A 21,901-nucleotide genomic window follows, 5' to 3' on the forward strand; every position below is an offset into this window, starting at 1 on the left:
CTTATGTCAAGTGTTTACCTTCACGTGGTACTCCTTGCTATCATGCCTTGCCTGTTAGACGTTTCTTCGTTCAGGGAATGCGATGTGTAACTACACGAAGTGAAAGGCAGAGGCACTGCGATTCTTATCGACTATCATCTGTATTGAATTTGTAGCTGTGCGCTTTATTAGCACCAGATAATAAGATTAGTAAGTTTTGGTCTAAAAAATTGCGAATAATTTACCTCAACTTAGAACTTCCACACCAATTTCTTAGAATCCTTTCCAAATCACTGTGAATGACTAATTCCATCTCGAAAATCCAACAATGATCAAATTTCCATCACTCTTAATCAACCCAAAAGCAAATAAAAGCCAAAATATATGAACATGTGCAACAGTTGTAGTTAAGTCCAATGACATGAGAGAATATAAATCTAAGACATTAATGACACAAAATATTCTGAAAATGAAAAGACTCATTAGAGATAATTATGATCACTCAGCATATTGTATTAATGCTGTGTACTGCGTGAGCGCAATAATTCATTCTCATGCTGTATTTCATAATATGCTTCACACACATTGAATAGATTTTTAGAGCTACTGTTTGACACTTTTTTTTCATTTCGTCTTTTTCTCTCCTCATTAAAAATTTGTTAACTTCTTAATCTTGATTAGACGTGCTTTAAATATCTAGTTTCTAGTTTTTACTGCTGTCAAGCCATCACACATCATCCAAATGCTGCGCAATCAAGCATAAAAATTGTCAATATAAAGAAAAAGTTCTCATTCCGCATTGTCAAAATATTAAATTTAAGAGAGCAATAACGGCACAAAGAATCAGCTCACATACGCTAAAATCATCGCATGGCATCATTAACTGACCAAAATAAATCTTTTTCAATTTTTTTTTTTTTGCTTTTTTAATCTCATTCTCAATTGTGATGAACATAAATCAATGTTGTTTGAGGAATGAAAAAAGTAACAGGCAAGTGTGCCAAACATTATATCGATATACAACAATAATTTTTATCCGAAATACTGACATATTTGGCGCTGTAAAACGGTAAATTTATGGAGACTTGTTATTAATGAATGTTGGATGTATTGTCATCTGTTAATTTGATAATGATTTGAGAAAAATTATGTTTAATTTTTATGGAGTAAGGTATATGAAGTTCAATGCTTCATTGGGTATGGTATGAATGACTGCTTGTCATTTGCAGTGCTCAAACATCAAATCGATTAATCAATCAATTTCGTCCCGAAACTTGAGCAGTGAAAAAATAGCAATGGTCTAATTAGTTAAGAAATCGTCCTGAAGTAGACGTGACTCTGCCATAGTACAAGATTTGTTTTGAATTTGACACTATGCTTGAGTCAAGTCAGCTTGGTGTCGGATTTCGAGTCAACTAAACGGCTTGTGATTTTCGAGTTGGATCTTTATTGCACAATTAAGCAGTACAAAAACAGGCATAGTGGTTAGCAGTGATGAGCAACCTAAGTTCCACGACACACTATGCCGCGAAAATATTTCTAGTAATGAGGTACGTTTTGGTACGAAAATAGTTAGCTTCAATTAAACTGGATTAGAGTTTACGCTTCAACCAACCAATTTAGGGTCAATCACTTCCCATGTAATAAAATGTTCCACGTTACTAAGGAACATTAACGTTCTATTTTGGGTAGGGAACGTCAATTTAATTTCCCCTAAAATTATCTTGAACATAATAAGTGAACGACCTCTTTTCATGATTTGTGATTATGTGCATTCATATACCTTGTGCCATCCAGTTGTTCAGAGCTTTAAAAAATATGATTACCGATAAAAACAGGAGCTAATCCTGCTTAATAATTATTATCAAGAAAAGCTTATTTGTCAAGTGGTCAGTCAACAGAACCGGCAATATTCAGTTCCTTTTGATGTTTAGATGAGAGTTCAAATCTCATTAGCAGCTAATCTTTCAATACCTTCATAAAGCTTTTGTCAATGTTACAAATGTTCCCTCAACATGTCACAACATTACATATTAAGTGGAAGTTGACGTTGGCGCAAGCATGGTGGCTTTTTACATTAACGGACTCAGATTTCATCTTAATTCCTGGAAAGAATGTTGATTGAAAATGACCGAAAATCCTTCTTTAGACCAACTAAATTCTGGTTAGGGACCGGATTTCATCAAAGCTGGGCAATAACCTGTGTTATGTTGTCTGGTCCTAAAGTTCCAATACCTTAGACTAGAACATATTGTATTTCAAACTCTACTAGACATTCCTAACTTAAAAATGTGCTATCACCTCTCAATATTTGCACCATAAATCTTATTTTAAAATCCATGCATTCCTCAGTGTACACAAAAAAAAGAGTGGAAGTCTATAAAAAGAAGGAAGATGACAGCAATAAAAAATAATGATAATATTGAGAGGCAGACGAACGTACAAATGAGTTCAATGGCTCTCTCATTCTCTTAATTAATAAAAGATTAGAATTAGAATGGATAGATGGATGAGATATATAAAAAAGTTTTCACAATAGAAATGAAATGAAGCATAAATTAATTACATCGAGTGAGCTTCTTCTTGTTGCTCGTCTTAAGGTATTTTATATATCTGCCGTGCGGCACCTGCAATAATTTGCTTAATTTTTCTTTCTCTTTAAGACATGAGAATTTATACTTTTTTTTTTTGCCCGTGTTGTTCTTAATATAGCAAATAGCAAAAAGGTATGTGAGGAATAGAAGAAAAATACAATTTTTTTTTTCTTACACAAAAACAACCTTGAGGATTTAATTGGACTATATAATATTTTATGATCATTTTTTTGTGTGATGAGCATCTCCACATTTAGAAGAAAAAGATGTGTTGAGAGTCCGCGTGATTAATTGAGGGATTTCAGCGCATTTATTCTTGGTATTTGCTCTGCAAATAACGGTCAATTTGGTTTTTAAAATTAACGGTCGAAATAATTTAAAATTTTTTGACGAGAAAATTCCACGTGGTTTTTGCATATTTAGCTAATAAATCAACATTTTAAGCAATTGTGATGAGTTTAAGCTCCCAAACTAATCAATAAGCCAATAACTCGATGGCACAGAACAATTACTTCAAATCCGAGCTCTCTAAGATGTCAGGTTGCTGAGATTTTGGATGCTTTCAGCCAAATCAAAAGCACATTTTCTCCAATATTATGCTAAAATACGCTATCCATCTTTGATATCTGTTTACTCGACCTTGCATGTAAAAGAATTATGGAATTCCAAGATTAATCCGTCGTTGTAGCATTACACTTCAATACTATACATCCAATGCGATTAATATCACTTCTGTCTGAATTGATGTGTGATTCACTTCTTTGCGATTTTACTTTTCTCGGACATTATCTTTGATATCATCATGAATAAGACTTAAGCAATCTTCAGTCGGCAATGTGCAAAAAAATAGCTTTTAAAATAAAAATGATGCAGCATTGAAAACTTATTGAATTTTAAAAATGTTGAAGAAATAAATCGAGGATAATTTTTTTTTTACGTGAAGAAACGCGGTTAAAATTTTATGTTAGGTGGCCTTCTCGACGGGTTAATTCTTCCCCAATTTTTTTTTTCATCTCGTGGCTTACATAAAAAGAGGTAAATCCTTCAATATTTCATGGAGTTATTGTTTGAGTGATGGCAGAGTTGGTGGTTAATGTGCTGTTTTCTGTTGAATGGGTTTAAGTCATACCTTGAGTAGCGCAAGTTGATTATCGATCTGAAATTGGACATCAGGCCGACGTGACCAAGACGTGATTCATATAGTGCATGAAGGGCCAGCCATATGAGCTAGAGGCACTGCGATTAACAATCTGTTGCACTATACCCTTTACACCTACAGTTAATAATTGGATCCGGAGCATTCGTCACTTGCGTGACTTAGACATGTTGTCGAATTTAAATCGGATACGGCACCAAATCAGAGTCACGCTGGTTTGGAGCAGGATTTTTTATCGATTAACCAATTTGTACTATTCGAACATTTTTCTTGAGTTCGGCTAAGAATGTTTATAAATCAGTCCCGAATTGCAAGCTTCGTCTGGTCATTATGACTAACTCAACGGTATTTTGACATTTCATTATGTACACTGCGTCGTATTACTGCTCTCCGTGATTCTTAAAAGCTCAAGAAAATTGAAGAATTATCCGTTTTTAAGCCCCGAATCATTCTCTAGCTTAGTGGTGGGCAACATGTGTGCTGATGGAAATTTTGGCAATATTATGCGGTTTCGGTCGAGCCTTATCATCAAAGTGTTCCATGGCACACAGGATTCCCGCCACTGCTCTAGCTCATAAATTAAACAATACTTAACCTAACTTCATTCCCCACCCTGCCAGCTCCATCGCCTCAATCTATAGTCCAAGGAGTAATGGAAGGAGCATCACATCTATTGAACCACATGGCCACATCAAAAAGCAACTGGAAACAAAAAATCGAGACACCCGCGGTGGTATTCACCCATGAACAGTGGACAATTAAAATTTAAATGATTAATTGAATTCCTATTCACAAATCTGATCACAATCAATGCTTATTCAATTTTCTCATTCTTCTCAAAACTTCCAATGAATCATTGGCATTCGTGTGTTCTTTGCAGAACTTATTCTAAAAAGTCATATTTCATTACAAAAAAACATAAACGCTCTAAACTTCTAATCTGCGAAATTAAACAACGTAGCCAATCATAAAATATTATTTCATTGACCTTTTTGCGAAATTTCGTGACTTATTCGGTAATAGAAAGACGCTATCAGCTGACAGACTTTTTTATAAAAGCAGGAACAAATGATTTATTATTTCCAAATATTTTTTTTTTTTTCATATCTAAGACGATTACACGAAAGAGAAAATTGCGGATGAGTAGAACTGATTGCAATTCGATTTCGTTTTTTTTCTTCTCTCCATCGTAAATGCCTGAGAATATCAAATATCGATCAGTTTTATAATGGATTTTTTCTTTTAAAGAGTATCTTAATGGTACTCGACCTTTTACTTATTTTGCCACCTACTTTGCGTGTCAATGATTCTCGAGTGCTGCTTTACGATGAGAGGAAATGAAAAGACTGGTTGAAAATATTGTGGATTTATTGGATTGTGGAAGCATGTGGCTGTTGAGGGAATACTTTGATTGGGGAATGGGAATTTGATAAGGGATGGTTCAAGGACGGGGAAGCGGTCAACTCAGATGACATAGTTTGTCACTTTTTTCATCTTTTTGGCACTTTTTTCACCTTTTTGTCACTTTTTACATGAGTTGTCCGCTCCTCGTTCTTGGACCGATTTTTCCAATAGTACGGTAGTATAACACGGAACGGTATTGATACTGTTACAATACAGTAGTAAGTCACTAGTATGGTATAGTAGGTATGGTAGTACACCTGGATAGGCAAAGTAACGGACCGGACCATAGGCTATGGCCTAGACTATGCTCTAACCATCTTTGCACTCTAGGACATTCCAAAGAGCGTTGCTTAGGAGTTTAGAGAATCATTTTCATTTCTTAGCATGACCCAAGGTGTGCTCAATACTTTATTTTGTAAATTTAGTTACATACCCCTTTGATCCCTTGATTTTTTTTAGAAACATAGTTACATACCCCTTTGATATTTTGATTTTGTAAACATAGCTTCATACCCCTTCGATCCCTTTCAATTATTTGCATAATTTAATCGACTGGGTCTCACACAAACCTCAAGTCCTGATATAAATGAAGACTAAAAGTCCTGACTCCATCTAAATCATTCGACCATACCGACAAAACAAGAGCATCAACACCCTCCATCCTACAGCTGCAAAAATTAATGCTAATAAAATTGATTATGCTCAAGATTGACTTATTGAAAAAAAGAAAATGAGCTGAGATTTAGATTAAAGATAGTCAGCAAATTTCATTAACCCCGTGTGCCTGCTCCAATTATTATTATTATTATTATAATGACTTTATGTCACCGCAAACAGCGTAAATAAACGAATCACTTATGATAACAAAAAAAAAGAAAGAGAAGAAAATTTTTACGAGCATAAGAAAAGCCTCAACGTTGATACACAAATGCCAAATGTTGAATAACATGAAATTTTACGCGGGCATAAAAATGAATTAAATAAATAGATAAATTATCATGTATAGGGTCGATTGCTGGTTGTGTAGCGCTGTATGCTTTTGGTTGTGTATACATATATTGAGCTGGTTGTACAGATGAATTGTGATTCATGGACTGTATTAGACTGTATTAGATGATGCCGGATGTTGGTTACCGAATGCTAATACCATGTGTGACACTGATGAGTTGCACATCGTAGTCCAAGGTGGACTGAAGGGAATCGCTAAATCGCTATGTCAACGGAAAAAGTATCAAGAATACGTGTAAATACCTTAATGTCACTTTAATGGCTGATTCAACTAATTTTACAGCAAGTAATGCGAATTATTGAGTCTTTCTGAATAGAACTTATACGAAACGTCTTTGGAACGAGAGAAGTTGAGAATTTGGTATTGATGGATACACTTAGATTCCTCAAGAAACAACAAGTCACGTGCACCAACCTCAAACTTGTCAGATAAGGAATTCTAAGAAGTTAGCAGCTCATAGACATGAAGATATCTTGAGTAGACTAAAATACATTATAACTAGTTGATGGGAAGTTAATGTCCAGTTGATGACTAGTGCTCAAGTATTACAATATTATCCACTCGGGCATTAATCATGGATTGGGTATTTGTAACCTAGAGCAGTGGTGGGCAACCTGTGTGCCGCGGCATACTAGTGTGCAGCCAAAAATGATCAACGGCTCACCATCAAGGAGTTCCACGAAGAATAAAAGGTTGTCCACCACTGATCTAGGTTGTGCACTACCCAAGTTGAAAGCTGTATGTGCTAATCCTAATAAAACCCTATTAATACTTGAAAAATACTCACAAATCTGTATATGTAAGGCTTCAAGGTCCCAGCCTTATTAGCTGAAGGCATTGCAATTTAAATCTGCTGTACCACACCATTTAGACCTGCAGTTTATAATGGGATCCGAACCACTTGCAAAATCTGCATCTAACACTCCAAAATCGCAAACGCAACAAACGAACGACGCCCCACACAATAATATTTATATACACACATATTCCAATCGACAGATAATTGTAGAGATAGAAAGAAAAAAAAGGCCGATAAAGTTGCTTCACAAGAAATGACATAAAAATGCATGCAACAAGGCTCGTTCAGCAAATTACTCTACTGAGCGAGAGAAACACAACAAAAAAAGAATTCTTTTCTTCGCGAGCGAGCTCAACAGCAAATTTTCGAGAGAGTCACAATCTCATGCTCAGCAATGCGCGTTTCATTTTCAGTCTATGTCGAGATTTCGTAAAGGCAACACGCTGCCGTCGACCGAAAGAAAAAAAAAATCATTTTTTTTCGTTCGTTTCTTTTTGGTACATTTTATCTGATCTTCAGTCTTAACAGTCGCATTGATGTGCTCGGACGCTGTTGATAGTTAAAATTATTCGGAATAAAAATCTTGGTGGAATTAAAAAATAAAATAAAAATAAAAAAATATGAAAAAAATCGCAAATTAAGTGAAACCAAAAGTGATGACAAAATTTATGCATTGGAATCGATGTTAAATAATCTCATAGGAAAAATATGTGTTAAAAGAAGGAAAAATATCAAAATCGATAATATAAACCGGTTATTGAAAAAAAATATATAAAATTTTTTTGTTTCGTGCTGCTTAAAAAATATTCAATATTAAAAAAAAGAAGAAGCAATAAAAAAAATTTTCATAGAAATCGAAATTTTCGCTATTGATGATGAAACAATAAGGTTTAGAAAATTTAAAATAAAATTGTTATACATAATTCTTCTACTTGATTAACAAGAAGAGCAGTCCACAAAAAGCAGGTAGGAAAATTGTCTGTGAATTACTTTCTCTCTTTCGTCAATTTTAATAATTTACACGTCTTGAAAAATACCATCATTATTATGTACTTTTTGTGGCCGGGAATTAGATGCAATAAGAAGTGCTTAAAATTTAATTTAATTATTTTCACTTGTGTACAATTTTTTATATTGTGACTTTGAAGTGGTCCAACTCGTTTTTATATGTTTTTTATATTTGTGTGATGTTATTTATCGCAACATAAGCCAATGAAGTGTTGATGGACATAAAATGTTCTGTTATTTTTTCAAAGTTGATGATCATTGCGATTCTGTTTTGGAAGAGAATTTTTGGTTGACAGTCTTGTTAAGTTGGATGGTTGACAATTTTTCCTTAATGTTTATGGTTAGTAATGAATTTAAACAATGTGTGAAAAAAAAAAAATATTTGAATTTTGAAAATTTAAATTTAATTTGCGAAAATTAAAAATATCAAAAATTTGAATTTTCGAAATTTTGAATTTGAAAAGACAAAAGTATTTGAAATTAAAATTTTGAAAGTCAGGAAATCTTAAAAAAGTTGAATTTTAAAAGGTTAAAAATTTAGAAAATTTCAATTTTGAAGTTAAAAAATTTTAATATAAGAAAAATATGAAATATTAAAAAACTTTGAATTTTTGTAAAAGTTAAAATGTTGGATTTTAAAAGTTAAAAATTAAAAATACTTAAAAAGTTGAATTTAAATTTTTGAAAATCTTAAATTTTAATTTTCAATGTTTTGAATTTAAATGTAAATTGAAACTTAAAAATGTTTTAAAGTGAATTATTAAAAAATGAATTTTAGAAATAATTTCTAAATTGATTTTCAATAACTTGATCTTTTACGATTCGAACTGAAAAATTTCACGAAAAAGAATAAAAAGTCTAATTTTGATTTCTAAAAATTGATTTTGAATGACAATAATTTACCAGTTTAAGATTTAAGAATTTTTAATTTTGAAATTTAACAATTTTAGCTGAATTTTGAATTTTGAAGAATCTTCAAATATATTTTAAAATTTAAAAGTCAAAAATCTTAAAAAACTGTGTTTAAAAATTCTAATTTCTCAAAATTTTCATGTTTCAAATATTAATAATCTTTAAATTTCAAAAATTTTATAATCTTGAGAAGTTCAAAATTTAATTTTAAAAATCTTAAAAAATTTCAAATTTCAAAACTTAAAAATCTTATAATTCAAATTTCAAAAGTTAAAAATCTCAATATTTAAAACCAAAATATTCTCTACAAAATTCAAACTTCGAAAAAAGACTCGCAAAAATATTTCGAAATGAAAATCATCTCCAGTCATCAAGTCCAACAAATAAAATTATATTAAAAATATTTATAACATAAAAATTTCAGCACATGTTTAATTTTAAAAATATGAACATACACAAAAAAACCTCATTTTTACTGTTTGAATTCTGCCAGAACTGAATGAGTTGAGACTTATGAATGGGTTATGTTGTAGACATACATCTCATGACGATAATATTTCAGTTGGCAATAAAATAGAAACATGCCGAAAAAGGGAATGAGAAACAAGAACTAATAACAATTGAGCGAGAAAAATAAAAATAAAAGCAAGAGCAAAGGCAGACAAAAGGAAAAATATTTTTTGAAGAAGAATTTTTGCGCTAGTTTTTTTGGAATTCCGCTCACTGCTTAAATTGAGGCTATAGAAGTGAAATTAATGGTACACAAAAATATTATTCACTGGACTGAATTAACAATTGTGAGAGAATTTTTCATCTCATGATGAGAACTAAAAGTGAATGTCAGTGGACATCCACTGATTCATAGAGCAACTCATACTAAATATTCAAGATTAACAAAAATTCTGAAGAATTCTCTGAGTAATCAGAATAAGACTGAGTAATCAAAAGAGATAAGACTGCGTAGTCAACAGCTGATTTAGTCATAAATCTACTACGTTTTATGATACATATGTAAATATTAGGAGATTTAAATAATAAAAAGAAGTAGGTTAAATGGAAGTAAATAGGAAAATAACTAAGAATGAAGCTGGTTAGAATAAACTAAGTGACTTAATATGCTGTTGAGCTCGAAGTCTACTTGAATTTTATATGGAATTGAGTTGACTTGAGTTGAAGTTTCCATAAAAAATTCTAGTTGACTTAGAGTTCTGTTATGCTAGTTAGGGACTTAGTCAGAATTTTTTGCATTGATCACCAACATTTAGAAGCATTTTGAGATTTTTTTCACGAAAATTGAAGATCTTTTTCAAAACTGCGCTGATTAACCCCCGAACCCTCTTCCTCCTGAATACGTTCTTGGTGCTGGTCAAGCAAATCAATTGAAATTTGAGAAGCTTCTTAGAAAATGCATGAATCTGATTTTTTAAGGCGACAATTCTGTTCTGTTGTTCGCTGACCGTACAAATCAAGTGTGATCCATGGCCTTCCTAAGTCGGCTCTTGAAGCTGGCTCTATCGCTGGCTACTGCATGGCAATAAGCGACAATTACATTCTATAAATAGGACAGCAACTCTGTGATGGTTTATGTGACCCAAATCAACCTCCAAATACCTCACTGTTCCTAATCATTAATAACTTATCAAACAACTGAATCCACGGCTTAAAAAGCAATTTCAAATAATTTTTCTTGATTTTTAAGAAATCAGACTAAAATACCTTGAAATATATACATAGCCATCTTATCAGTAAACATTTCTGACATAATTCTCTCTTTTTTTCAAAAAATTTGCGATAAGAATTGTTTTCTTCATTTGCTAAGCATTTGAATACATTGTTTATTTTTAAAATGCTGATAATCAAAGTTCAAGAAATTGATTCTTGCCTTCGCTTTGGTAGTCATATAAGGCATTCTAAGTTCACCAGATACTTTTAGTAAGATTTTGTTTGTAAGAGCTTACAAGATCAAGACTCTTAAGGTTCTGAGATTTGAGACTAGACGAGATATTCCCTTGTAGTCTTGGTTCCAGTTTGGGTCTTGCTCTCGGTCTCGATTCTTAAATTTGTCAAGTCTGAGACTTCGGAATACACTAATCAATAGGATTAGATAGGATATGACTAAGGAGTAGTGTTGATTGGGATATGGTGTGCAAGATGTTGGGAATAGGCAACGAATAGTTAGGAGGATGTTTTGGAGTTAATTTATCAGTACTTTGTACTTAAAAATCCAAAATTTCAATAAAGTTCACTTAATCATCGCTCTAACGATGTACTTGATACATTCTATCACTAAGCATTGAATTCAAGGGTGTGAAACTAATCAAAAATTGATGAAAATACTATTTAATTAGTTCTGCAACCTTGATTCCACGACATCATTAGCAACTCCTCTCTCATTAATCTCATGCCAACTTACTGAAAAACATTCCAATTATTTCGCATCTAAAATTGTTCAAAGCCAAACAGTTCTTGATAAAAACCACGACGGCATCCTCAAACGTCCTTAAAAATGTCTCAAAACCGACTAAACAACTAAGATTCATGTACAGCGAGCAAAAATCTCTCAAATTCTATTACTAAGAATTATCTTAAAAATTCTCAAATTTCTCTTTGCATACATACAGTCGTACACAATATGATATTGCGAGAATCATTGAGAATTTGCGGCTAATTTTCAGGCTTTTAAAAATTTACTTTTATGTGAACAATTTAAAGAATTACATTACAAAAGGCATTTTAAAAGCAAAAAAGTTTCTCATTGGAACGAACAAAAAAAGTCACTCAATAAATATTGCAGACGCAAGTTCATATATTTTGCAGACGTATCGCATTTACGTCCAATAAAAAGAGTTTTTAATTTTCTACAAAATAAATTTAATAATGTGTTAAATCACATGCTGGAAATAAAGGCATGTAAGGGTCAAGGATGAAAATCGCGATGTCAGCTTCTGAGTCACTAATGGAATGATGTTAATCTTGACAAATTTTCATCTTTTCTGTGTCTTTTTTTGTGAGACTCATAAAAACAATTTACTGAGTATAATAATTACCATGCACACCTCAGACGACATAAATTTGTATGAAATTTACGATGTCCCACACTGTGCGATGCATTCTGTCCGATTATGTTACTGAATACCTTCACATTAACATTATTCATAGATATTCTTAACTGTGGTCATGGTGTGGACATGTGGAAAATATATGTGATTTTTATCAAAAAAATTGAAAATTTAACGGTCAAAAAATATTTGAAAATTTAACGGTTAAAAAATATTTGAAATTTTTAAGTTCAAAAAATATTAAATAATTTACCGGTCAAAATATCTGTGAAATTGCAAGAGTTAATTTTAAAAATTTAACGGGTAAAATAAATTTGAAAATTTAACGGTCAAAAAATATTCAAAATTTCAAATCTCTTTCTAATGCCCTAGCCATGATTGACTCAATTGTTAACACACAAAAAAATTGTTTTTAAGGGTTTTTCTCATCCAAAAAAAAGAAAAAGAAAAAAAGGTTTCCAACATGTGAACATTCCCGTTTGTTGTTTACTCATAAGCTGATGAGGCTTGCTGATAAAATCTTATTAAATTTCAGATGTATTTTTATGTGAGGGGCGTCCTCTTTCACTAAATTATTCTAGACAGATAAATGAGTGAATTAATAAAAAATTACTTTAATGGCCCTTCTAAACTGTCAAATAACTTTAAGAGGCTATTTCTAATTTTTAATCTACATCTCGTTTTTCTACTCAATTTATTATGTATTATGGATGTATTCTTCACCATCAATATACATATTAATAAGCTCCTTTTATTTCTATTCCTTTTATTTCTATTTCTCGACTTTTTTTTTATAAAAATTGTTTTGAAAACCTTTTTAGTTCCCATTCTTACACAACAGTTCAAAATGTTAATGATTTATGATGAAATTTTCTACATTATGGAGTTCAATAAAAATGAAAATATGCTTTTTTTGATATGATTTCTTCTTTGTTTATTCGTTTTTAGATTTTTTAACTCATTTTCAAAGAGTTTTTGATTAAAATTCCATTTTGCTTGGCTGGGTGAATGACTAAGATCTAAAATCTCAGTAACCAGACATCGTAGAGAGCTCTGGTTTGAAGCATTAGCTCTGTGCCATCGAGTTATTGACTAATTGATTAGTTTGATAGCTTAAAAGCATTAAAAAATGCTTAAATTATTGATTTTTAAACTAAATATGCAAAAAACACGTGGAATTTTTCCTTCAAAGAATTTCAAATTATTCCGACCGTTTGTTTTCAAAACCAAATTGACCGTTGATTTTCAAATCCAAATTGATCGTTAATTTTCAAAACCAAATTGACCGTTAATTTCAAATCCATATTGACCGTTATTTGATGATCAAAGTTTGAACTCATCACAAAAATGCGCCTAAATCCCTCAACCAATAACAAAAGAACTTCCAAGATTTTTTATTATTTCATCTGATTTTCAATGTAATGATGAATAAGAAATAAAAAACATCCAGCGCCAGACCAATCTTTGCTGTTTGCACAATAAAGAAAAAAGTCTATGTTTCTTGTACATATTAAAGAAATAATACGAAATTATCGATAATGCTATACATTGTTGACTTTAATATGTAATTCATGTACTGTAAAAAAATGGCTGTGATTGTGCCTCATTGAAAAATGAAGTGAGAAACTTTTGAAATATTGATTTGTGAAAAGTTTTTTTTATTGATTTTTTATATTTTGTACGTTTTTCCATTACAATGATTGATACTATAGGTTATGATTTAATTATAGAAGGCATGTGAGAAAAAAAATTTATCGGGAATATGATTTGATGATGTTTTGACTGTTTTTGGCAGTATGAGATGATCGATGGTGAGATGGATATAGTCTTGGGAAATTTGAATATTAAAAAGTCATTAAATGTAAATTATGATTGTTTTTTTGATGTACTTGAGATGACGACAGAGTATGTTTGTAGATGATTGAGGAATTGATGCAAGTGTGAAGGCACCTGAATCTTAAATTTCTAGTGTGAACGCTTCTGAATGTCAAAACTCTAGTGTGAAGGCACCTGAACCTCAAACTTCTAATATGAAGGCATCTGAACTTCAATAACTCTAGTATGAAGACATCTGAATCTCAATAACTCTAGTGTGAAGGCAACTGAACTTCAAAGCTCTAGTGTGAAAGCAGCTGAACTTCAATAACTCTTGAGCGAAGACCCCCGAACCTCAAAACTCTATTTTAAAGGCACCTGAACTTCAATAACTCTAGTGTGAAGGCACCTGAATAACAAAACCCTAGTGTGAAGGCATCTGAGCTTCAATAAATCTAGTGTGAAGACACCTGAATCTCAATAACTCTAGTGTGAAGGTGCCTGAATCTCAAAACTCTAGTGTGAAGGCACCTGAACCTCAAAAATCTAGTGTGAAGGCACCTGAACCTAAATAACTCTAGTGTGAAGGCACCTGAACCTAAATATCTCTAATGTGGAGGCAGCTGAACCTTAAAGCTATAGTTCAAATGTAATTGAACCCCTCAAACCCCCTCAATTCTCAATAATCCATAACAATAAACAAACATGAGCAGCCTTCCTTATAGAAATTCTTTCTCCTATTTGTACACCTTTAGAAACGAACAAAAAAATCTCCATCCAATCCAGTTATACAGTTAACACATGTCTATATGAATAATTAACAGTGCGTTACTCCATCCTATCCTAAGCTGCACCTTCCTGTACAAGTCAAAGACCCCTTCATTTAACTAAAGTCAGCTCATATTTTTCCAATACACTGTAATTAACGATAAATCGCCTGACATAGTCAAATATCGAATTGTATCGAATATCATTCATTCCAGAATGTATCGAGCAATAATAAACAGAACATGGAAATGTGAGTACTTATCAATGCTTAAAAAATGCCACTCAACAAACGAGACTGATTGTCTGAAGGATTTCATAATTTTTATTTTAGAACTAAATGTGGAAATGTCAGAAATGGATATGAAATTTCCATATTTTTTAATGTGAAGTTTCGTAATATTTTGAATAGATGCTTGCGTAATTCCACTAAGGAAAACTATAACATTAACAATAATAATAATAATTAATTGAATTTTGAATATTATGTACGCATAATTCATAGCCAACAAATCAATTGATTTTAATGAGACGAGCGTTTCTTTCCTCATTTTTAAAGAGAGTGAAGTGAACAACCTTCCTCGATAGCATCGTCATAAATAATTTTCGCTGTATTGTTGTACTCAACATTTTCCTCATTGCACTTTGATGGAGATTATGCTTGTTGATGATGTTTTCAATATGACCATTTGAAAAATAATGAATTTTTATTATTTATGAGGGTTTTTGTTAAAGTTGTTGGGTATGGAGAGTTGGTGTTGTGTCAGAGTGTCTAGTAGGATTAGAACTGAGTCTTCATAGGAAGTGAATTAAGGCTGAATCTACGAATTTAAAGGGAATGAATCTTATAACGGTCAATTTTCATGAAATTATATACTTCACAAGAAACAAAATTTTGTATGAAATTATATACTTCACAAGAACCAAAATTTTGTATGAAATTATATACTTCACAAGAAACAAAATTTTGTATGAAATTATATACTTCACAAGAACAAAAATTTTGTGTGAAATTATATACTTCACAAGAAACAAAATTTTGTATGAAATTATATAATTCACAAGAACCAAACTTTTGTGTAAAATTATATACTTCACAAGAAAAAAAAAATTTACGAATTTATATACTTCACAAGAACCAAAATTTTGTATGAAATTATATAAAAAAAAAAAATAAAATAAACATTAGCTTTGCAGACCTTAAGATCCATAGCTGCGCGTTTATAATTATCATAATTCGCCAGACAAACCTAACCTAAGTTTATAGTGGAATCCGAACCACTTCTTTGTATGAAATTATATACTTCACAAGAACAAAAATTTTTTGAATCGCTAGATCGGTGTTGAAATTACATACTTCACAGTAGAACCAAAGCCACTTCGACTCACGAATGAAGTTATATACTTCACAATAATCAAAATTTTGTGTGAAATTCTATACTTCACAAGAACAAAAATTTTGTATGAAATTGTATGAAATTTCCGTTATTTTTATTATATGACCGTTAATTTTTGAATTAGTTTTGACCGTTAATTCAATTTTCCTCCCAAAAAATGCGCTTTCCCAAACCCAATACAAGGAAGTAAACGACAAACTATCATACATATTTTACAATTCCTCATTATGCTCTTATACCCTTACTTAACCTCACTACACAAAGGAGTATCAATAAAGCATCAACAAAGCATCACATCTTACGTAATTTTAACAATTTATGACAGAAACAAAAAATTTATTGTTAATAATCATCAATTGATGACTCAATGTACATGAATGCTGTATGAATTATATTTTAAATTCCTTAAACACTTCGACTTGTGTGTCTCAGCTTGGCAATGAAATTTTCCGTGATTTGCCACATACTTCAATTATTGTTGAATGTTTTTTTTTTTCTTTTGATAAAAAGGTGGATAATTTAATTACACGAACGGTAGCTTGTGAAGATTACATGTAGGCACAATCGGTTGCTTAAAGGGATTATAAGTGCGGCACACATTGGACAACTTGAATGTATAAAAATGAATTAAATTTTTTTATACCTTTTTTTCAGGTCGTTAAATTCTTTTGTGCAAAAATATTTTGACTTTATATTTATGCTAAAGTGCAGACATTTATTGGCTGTGAATGTTTTGACTTTTTGATCTTTATTGGGCTGTAAATCATGGAATTTTGCAATTCCAGTCATAAATAACTAAAACAAAGCTTTAGATATTCAGATGATTGAGATCCAGGGCAGAATTAGAAAACAATCACATGTCATGGGTAAAAACCGTACAATTTCTTACAAAACCATACAAATTATCAAGAATTTGTACGGTTTTTGTCTATGACAGGTGCCTGTTTTGTACCTCTGATCCAAAACTGCGCTAGGACGTTTCTCGGCTAATGATTATTTAACGAGATAGAGTGTGCGCCAGACTTGTGTACTAAGAAGACCTATAGTTTATAGTGGGATCAGAACCACTCCTTTGATGACGCTATTATCAGCCTAATATGTCTTTATCCTCCAAAAGAAGGCTGTGAGCCGCGTTTCCACTGCAAATGATTCGAAAAATGACAGTTGTAAAAGTTTCCCTGCCGAGTCTTGAACACATGACCGCTTGGTCGATATCACAATAATTTGGTACCCAAGTACGAAACAATTCAGCCACCGAGCCACCTCGGCAGTCATAAATCACATGAAAATGCGCTATAATCATCATCCACACCTCAACTTTATCACCACAAAAAATAATATAGTTCATGCTTAATTACTAAAGATGAAAAGATTCTCATCCATAGTCATGCTAATTCCGTAAGAAAAAACCTTTTCATAAAAAATGCTCAAGGCCGATTTTTTGAAAAATGAAAATTAATTTTCAAACGCAGATTCTGAATTAAAAGAAAAACTTTTGTAATAAATTTTCCTCGTCTAAATTTAATTGAATCTTTTTTTTCGTTTTTTGGCGATGGGGAAGTGCCAGAGCATAAAACGGCAATAAGAAAGAGAGAAAAAAAAGTAAAACGAGTTTCAATCGACAAACAAAAATAATAAAAAAAAAAATGATAAAAATAAAAATTAATTCGGAGATTGAGGGACTAAAGCGCGGTTTCAAATAAGTTCAAGTTCAACGACTTTTTGCGAATTTGAGCTTTGTTTTGAATTTGATGTTTTGAGGGATATTTGCAAATTTTATCGACAATTAACTGCTTTTGAACTTGAATTTTAACGGATTTTGCAAATTTGAATTTTAACTGCTTTTTTGAATTCGAATTTGTAAATTTGAATTTTAACTGTTTTTGAATTTGAATTTTGCAAGATTTTGAAAATTTGAATTTTAACGTTTGAATTTTTTAACGGATTTTGCAAATTTGAATTTTAACTGCTTTTTTGAATTCGAATTTTACAACCGATTTTGCAATTTTGAATTTTATTTCATTTTTAAAGTTTTAAATTTTGCGACAATTTTTAAAAAAAGTTGAATTTTTAACGGTTTTTACGAATTTGAAATTTTAAAGAAGTTTTTGAACAAAATTGACCAGAAATCTAGTAACTCGATAGCAACAGGTTCCTTTACAGCCAATATAATTTGATTAACCTCGACAATCAACTCAACCGCTCAAACTGCATCATCAAGCTACATTTCTTCATCAAAAACACGCAAAAAAAACTGTAGAAAGGAGGATAAAAATATTTAACCTCGAGTAATGCCAATGTCAATGTGAAATAAACTAGCCATTTCCAGTTACCAACGAAACTAATAGTTAAGAAACAAAAAAATAAAAAAAATCTCCATTGAATTTACTTCCATCGACAGTTTGTTTATATGACTCTTGATGTTGATGAAGAGATTAAAACAAAAATAGTTTTTATTTTTATATATTTTGATGTATGAATCGTAACTTTTCCATTATTTCTTCTTCAACAAACAATCGTAAGAGTTTGTTTCCACGTAATTTATGATCAGAGTTGTTCACGTTGACATCTCATAGTCAAGTAGAATACAATATGGTCGAAAATTTGCTTTTGATTGGCACTTAACAGAACTTCTTGTTATTCACAAATTTATGCTCGAGTTCTTTAAGTGTAATTGAGAGCTTGAGTGATAAACCTCTTAAAATGCTTTAGTTCTATTGATTTTTGTTCCTACTTCCTAATCAATTTTGCAATAAATTTGTTGATATTTTGTCAATTGTAAAGGTTACGTGTGTAATTTGTTATTTAAATTTATGCTAAATTGAAATAAATTGAATTTCATAATTAATTTGATTATTTTAAACAGTTTAAAGCAGAAAATTTAATTAACTTACGATTTTATTTCACTGTCGTGTTTCTTGCAAGCAAAAAGGGTGTTGAACTATGACGAATTTATACTTAATTCAGGGTGTGAAACTACGAATTATTTCTCAATTGAGAGTGTAAAAATATAAATTTTAATCAATTTGAGGTTTCAAATTGTAATTTCATTAATCAAGGGTGTGCAACTGAGAATTTTATCACAACTAAGGGTGTGAAACTATAAACTATGAACTATGATAGATTTGGGGTGTAAAACTATGAATTTCGACAAATTCGGGTGTAAAACTTTGAATTTTTACAAATTTGAGTATTGAACTATGAATTTTGATCAATTCAGGATGTAAAAGTAATAATTTTGACATATAGGGGTATTAAACTATGAATTTTGAGAAATCGGGGGTAAAAGTATGAATTTTAATCAGTTTATGATGAAAAACAATGAATCTTGATCTGTTCGGGGTGTAAAACTATGAATCATGATCTTTTAAGGATGTAAAATTACGAATTTTATTAAATTCGGGGTGTAAAACTATGAATTTTGATCAGTTCAGGGTGTAAAACTATGAATCTTGATCTATTCGGGCGTAAAAATTAAAAAAATTTCTATTCAGGGTTTAAAACTATAAATTTTGATCGATTGAGGATGCAAAACTACACCAAACATTCTTAATCCCAATTTCAATTTCTCAAAATCCGTTAAAAACCAATCCACAGCTCTTTCCTCAAATAATCAAAAAAATCTCTCATATTGTTAATATTTCAAGTCACAAACAGCACAACAAGCACAAAAAAACGTCATTTCCAAGCTCAACACAACATCAAACACATCATCAATCTCTTTGTAGTCACATTAATCCCGCCAGCAATAGGAATGTGCATTTTAAATCGTAAGTTCTAAAAGCAACTCTGCATTAGACTTTCATCCTCAAAAGAAAAGTTACTTCTTTTAAGCTTCTTTGTATAAATTATCAACATCATCAAAACATGCATTGCATAGCTATAGCTTCAAATATAAAATAATATGTTCGCAATAACGAGAGATAAAATAAAAAAAAAAAAAAGAAAGGAGATCAATGAGCAAAGAAACAAGCATAAAAAAAAAATCCAGTTTTACATTATTTGAGATACACATTCTTCATCCGTTGCGTTTCATATGCCTACTGCTGACTCTTTCATTCCAATTTTTTTCTTCAACATTCTCATCTCTTCGATATTTTTTCTTTACTTAATCAAACTACACAACACAAGAGGAGCACAAGTAAAAAGGAGGAAGAGAGTATTATAAAATTAATGTTTGTTGCTGTTCTTTTTCTTTCTTTTTTTTTGCCTGGATGTTATTAAAAGTTTTCATTCTTGTTTGTATTTTAATTAAAATTTTAATGAATATTCCGTTACTGTTGAGTTTATAGAGTTCAATTATGGACTAAGCGCATGTTACGTTGCAGTTATGCTTTTAACCAAAAAGAAAATTGTCAGGTTAATTAATGTCAACAAAAAACTCGTGCATAAAACTCCTCTTTGTATTCATTTGGGGAGTCGTTTGTAAGTGATGTAAATAATGTAAATGGGATATTTGTGAATCTTATGACTTATTCTTGAGGAAAGATCAGTGTCCTATCCAGAAATTGTTCAATTATCGGAAAATGGATTTAAGAATTATGAGTTTTTTTTAAATACCACGTGGTTTTTACCCTATGCCACCTCCCTTCTTCTTCGAGCTATGCCCCTATTGCTCATTCAGACAATGAATTTTGTTATTCTTTATATGCTAGGGCATGCACTAGCCATACTGTGTTCCTTAAGGGTTTAACTAAAGGATATATACAACAAATTGGTTTCTAGTTTTAACTAGAATAAAGTAGTGTTTAGAAATGATTTTCCCTAGGGCAACGCCGTCAGATCAGTCCTAGAGGAAAGAGCTTACCTGGTATCAGTTTAGTTCGAACATTTCGAAATTAATTTCGAATTATTTTTCCTCGAATTTCGAATTTTTCGAAAATGCGAAAAAAAATTCTTAAATTGATCGTATTTACATTTTGTTCTCTCAGATCAGTGCTGTCTAAACTGTGTGTCGCGGCCCACGGTGTATTACCGAAATTTTATGGAAATTCCGCATGTCATGTGCAATTTTGGTTGTAGCTTATCATCAAGATGAAGACTTTGATATGTCACCAAACTTGCATATCAATTCTAAAGCAATTGACGTCATTTACTTCCAACCCCTAACGAATCTCTTGAATATTTAAAGCAAATTTTGCTGCATAAAAATCTCATTGTGGGGGAATTTAAGACGACATTAACGCAAAAGTGATTTTAAGTTTTTTAGGCATCGCTTTTAATCGCAAAAAGTGAATCACATATTGACCATATTTTAGAGATAAAGAACTCAAATGTATATTTTTATCGAAATTTAATGAAATGTTCTTTATCCTTTTGTTAATATTTTTCCTCATTATAATTCCTTCTTTTTTGTAGACGGGATTGTAAATTTAACAAAAATATAAAAGAACTAAAAATCATTATTAAAATGAGACTTTTCACTCCTCATTTGTGACTCTCTAAATAATACTTGATAATTCACATTAAAAACTTGTTCATAAAAATTGTGAAGCACATAAACATAGGAGGAATAACAAAGAACGGGAAATATTTAACAATTAAAATGAATGAATCACTGCAACAGCAAATGAAATGGATTTTTATTTTGAAAGAGTGAAAGAACTGATGAAGCAAGGTTTGGAAGGAATTGAGGATTAGAGCGCATTTAGTGTCTTTTAAGGATTATATGAACTTCTGGAAGACGAGAGAGTTCTGAAGTTTAGAGAAATTCTGAAATAATGCACTAATTTTAAGAATCGTTGAAATTTTGAATTTTTGAAAATTTGATTTGAATTTTTGAAAACCGTTAAAAATTTTGAACTTAGAAAACTGTTTTAATTTTTGAATTTGAAACCGTTTGAATTTAGAACTTTCAAAAAACCGGTAAAATATTGAAATTTTAAAACTTTTAGAAAATTTAAAATCAATTTGAATTTTTGAAAACCGTTATTAATTTGATACTTTTAAAAACTTTCGAGTTTTTGAAAATCGTTAAAAAAATAGTTTTTAGAAAATTGTTTGA

The 21,901-nt window shown here is 31.1% G+C and overlaps 1 protein-coding gene across 2 annotated transcripts in view; it reads left to right on the forward strand.

Moving 5' to 3' along the window:
- Window positions 1–21,901, forward strand: part of LOC139088879 (uncharacterized) — a 68,266-nt gene that overhangs the window by 4,853 nt on the left and 41,512 nt on the right. The window contains exon 1 of one of the 2 annotated variants that reach the window (XM_070638212.1): window positions 7,346–7,907. The exons of the other annotated variant lie outside the window; for it this stretch is intronic. The gene's annotated coding sequence lies outside the window, so the exon portion shown is untranslated. Of the gene's footprint in view, window positions 1–7,345; window positions 7,908–21,901 lie in introns of those variants that run through there. 2 annotated transcript variants of the gene reach the window in all.

This window comes from Chironomus tepperi, unplaced genomic scaffold (genome assembly GCF_022539635.2).
Source record: "Chironomus tepperi strain 1889 unplaced genomic scaffold, CSIRO-AGI_Ctep_v1 contig_171, whole genome shotgun sequence".
In the NCBI taxonomy this organism is placed as follows: Eukaryota; Metazoa; Arthropoda; class Insecta; order Diptera; family Chironomidae; genus Chironomus; species Chironomus tepperi.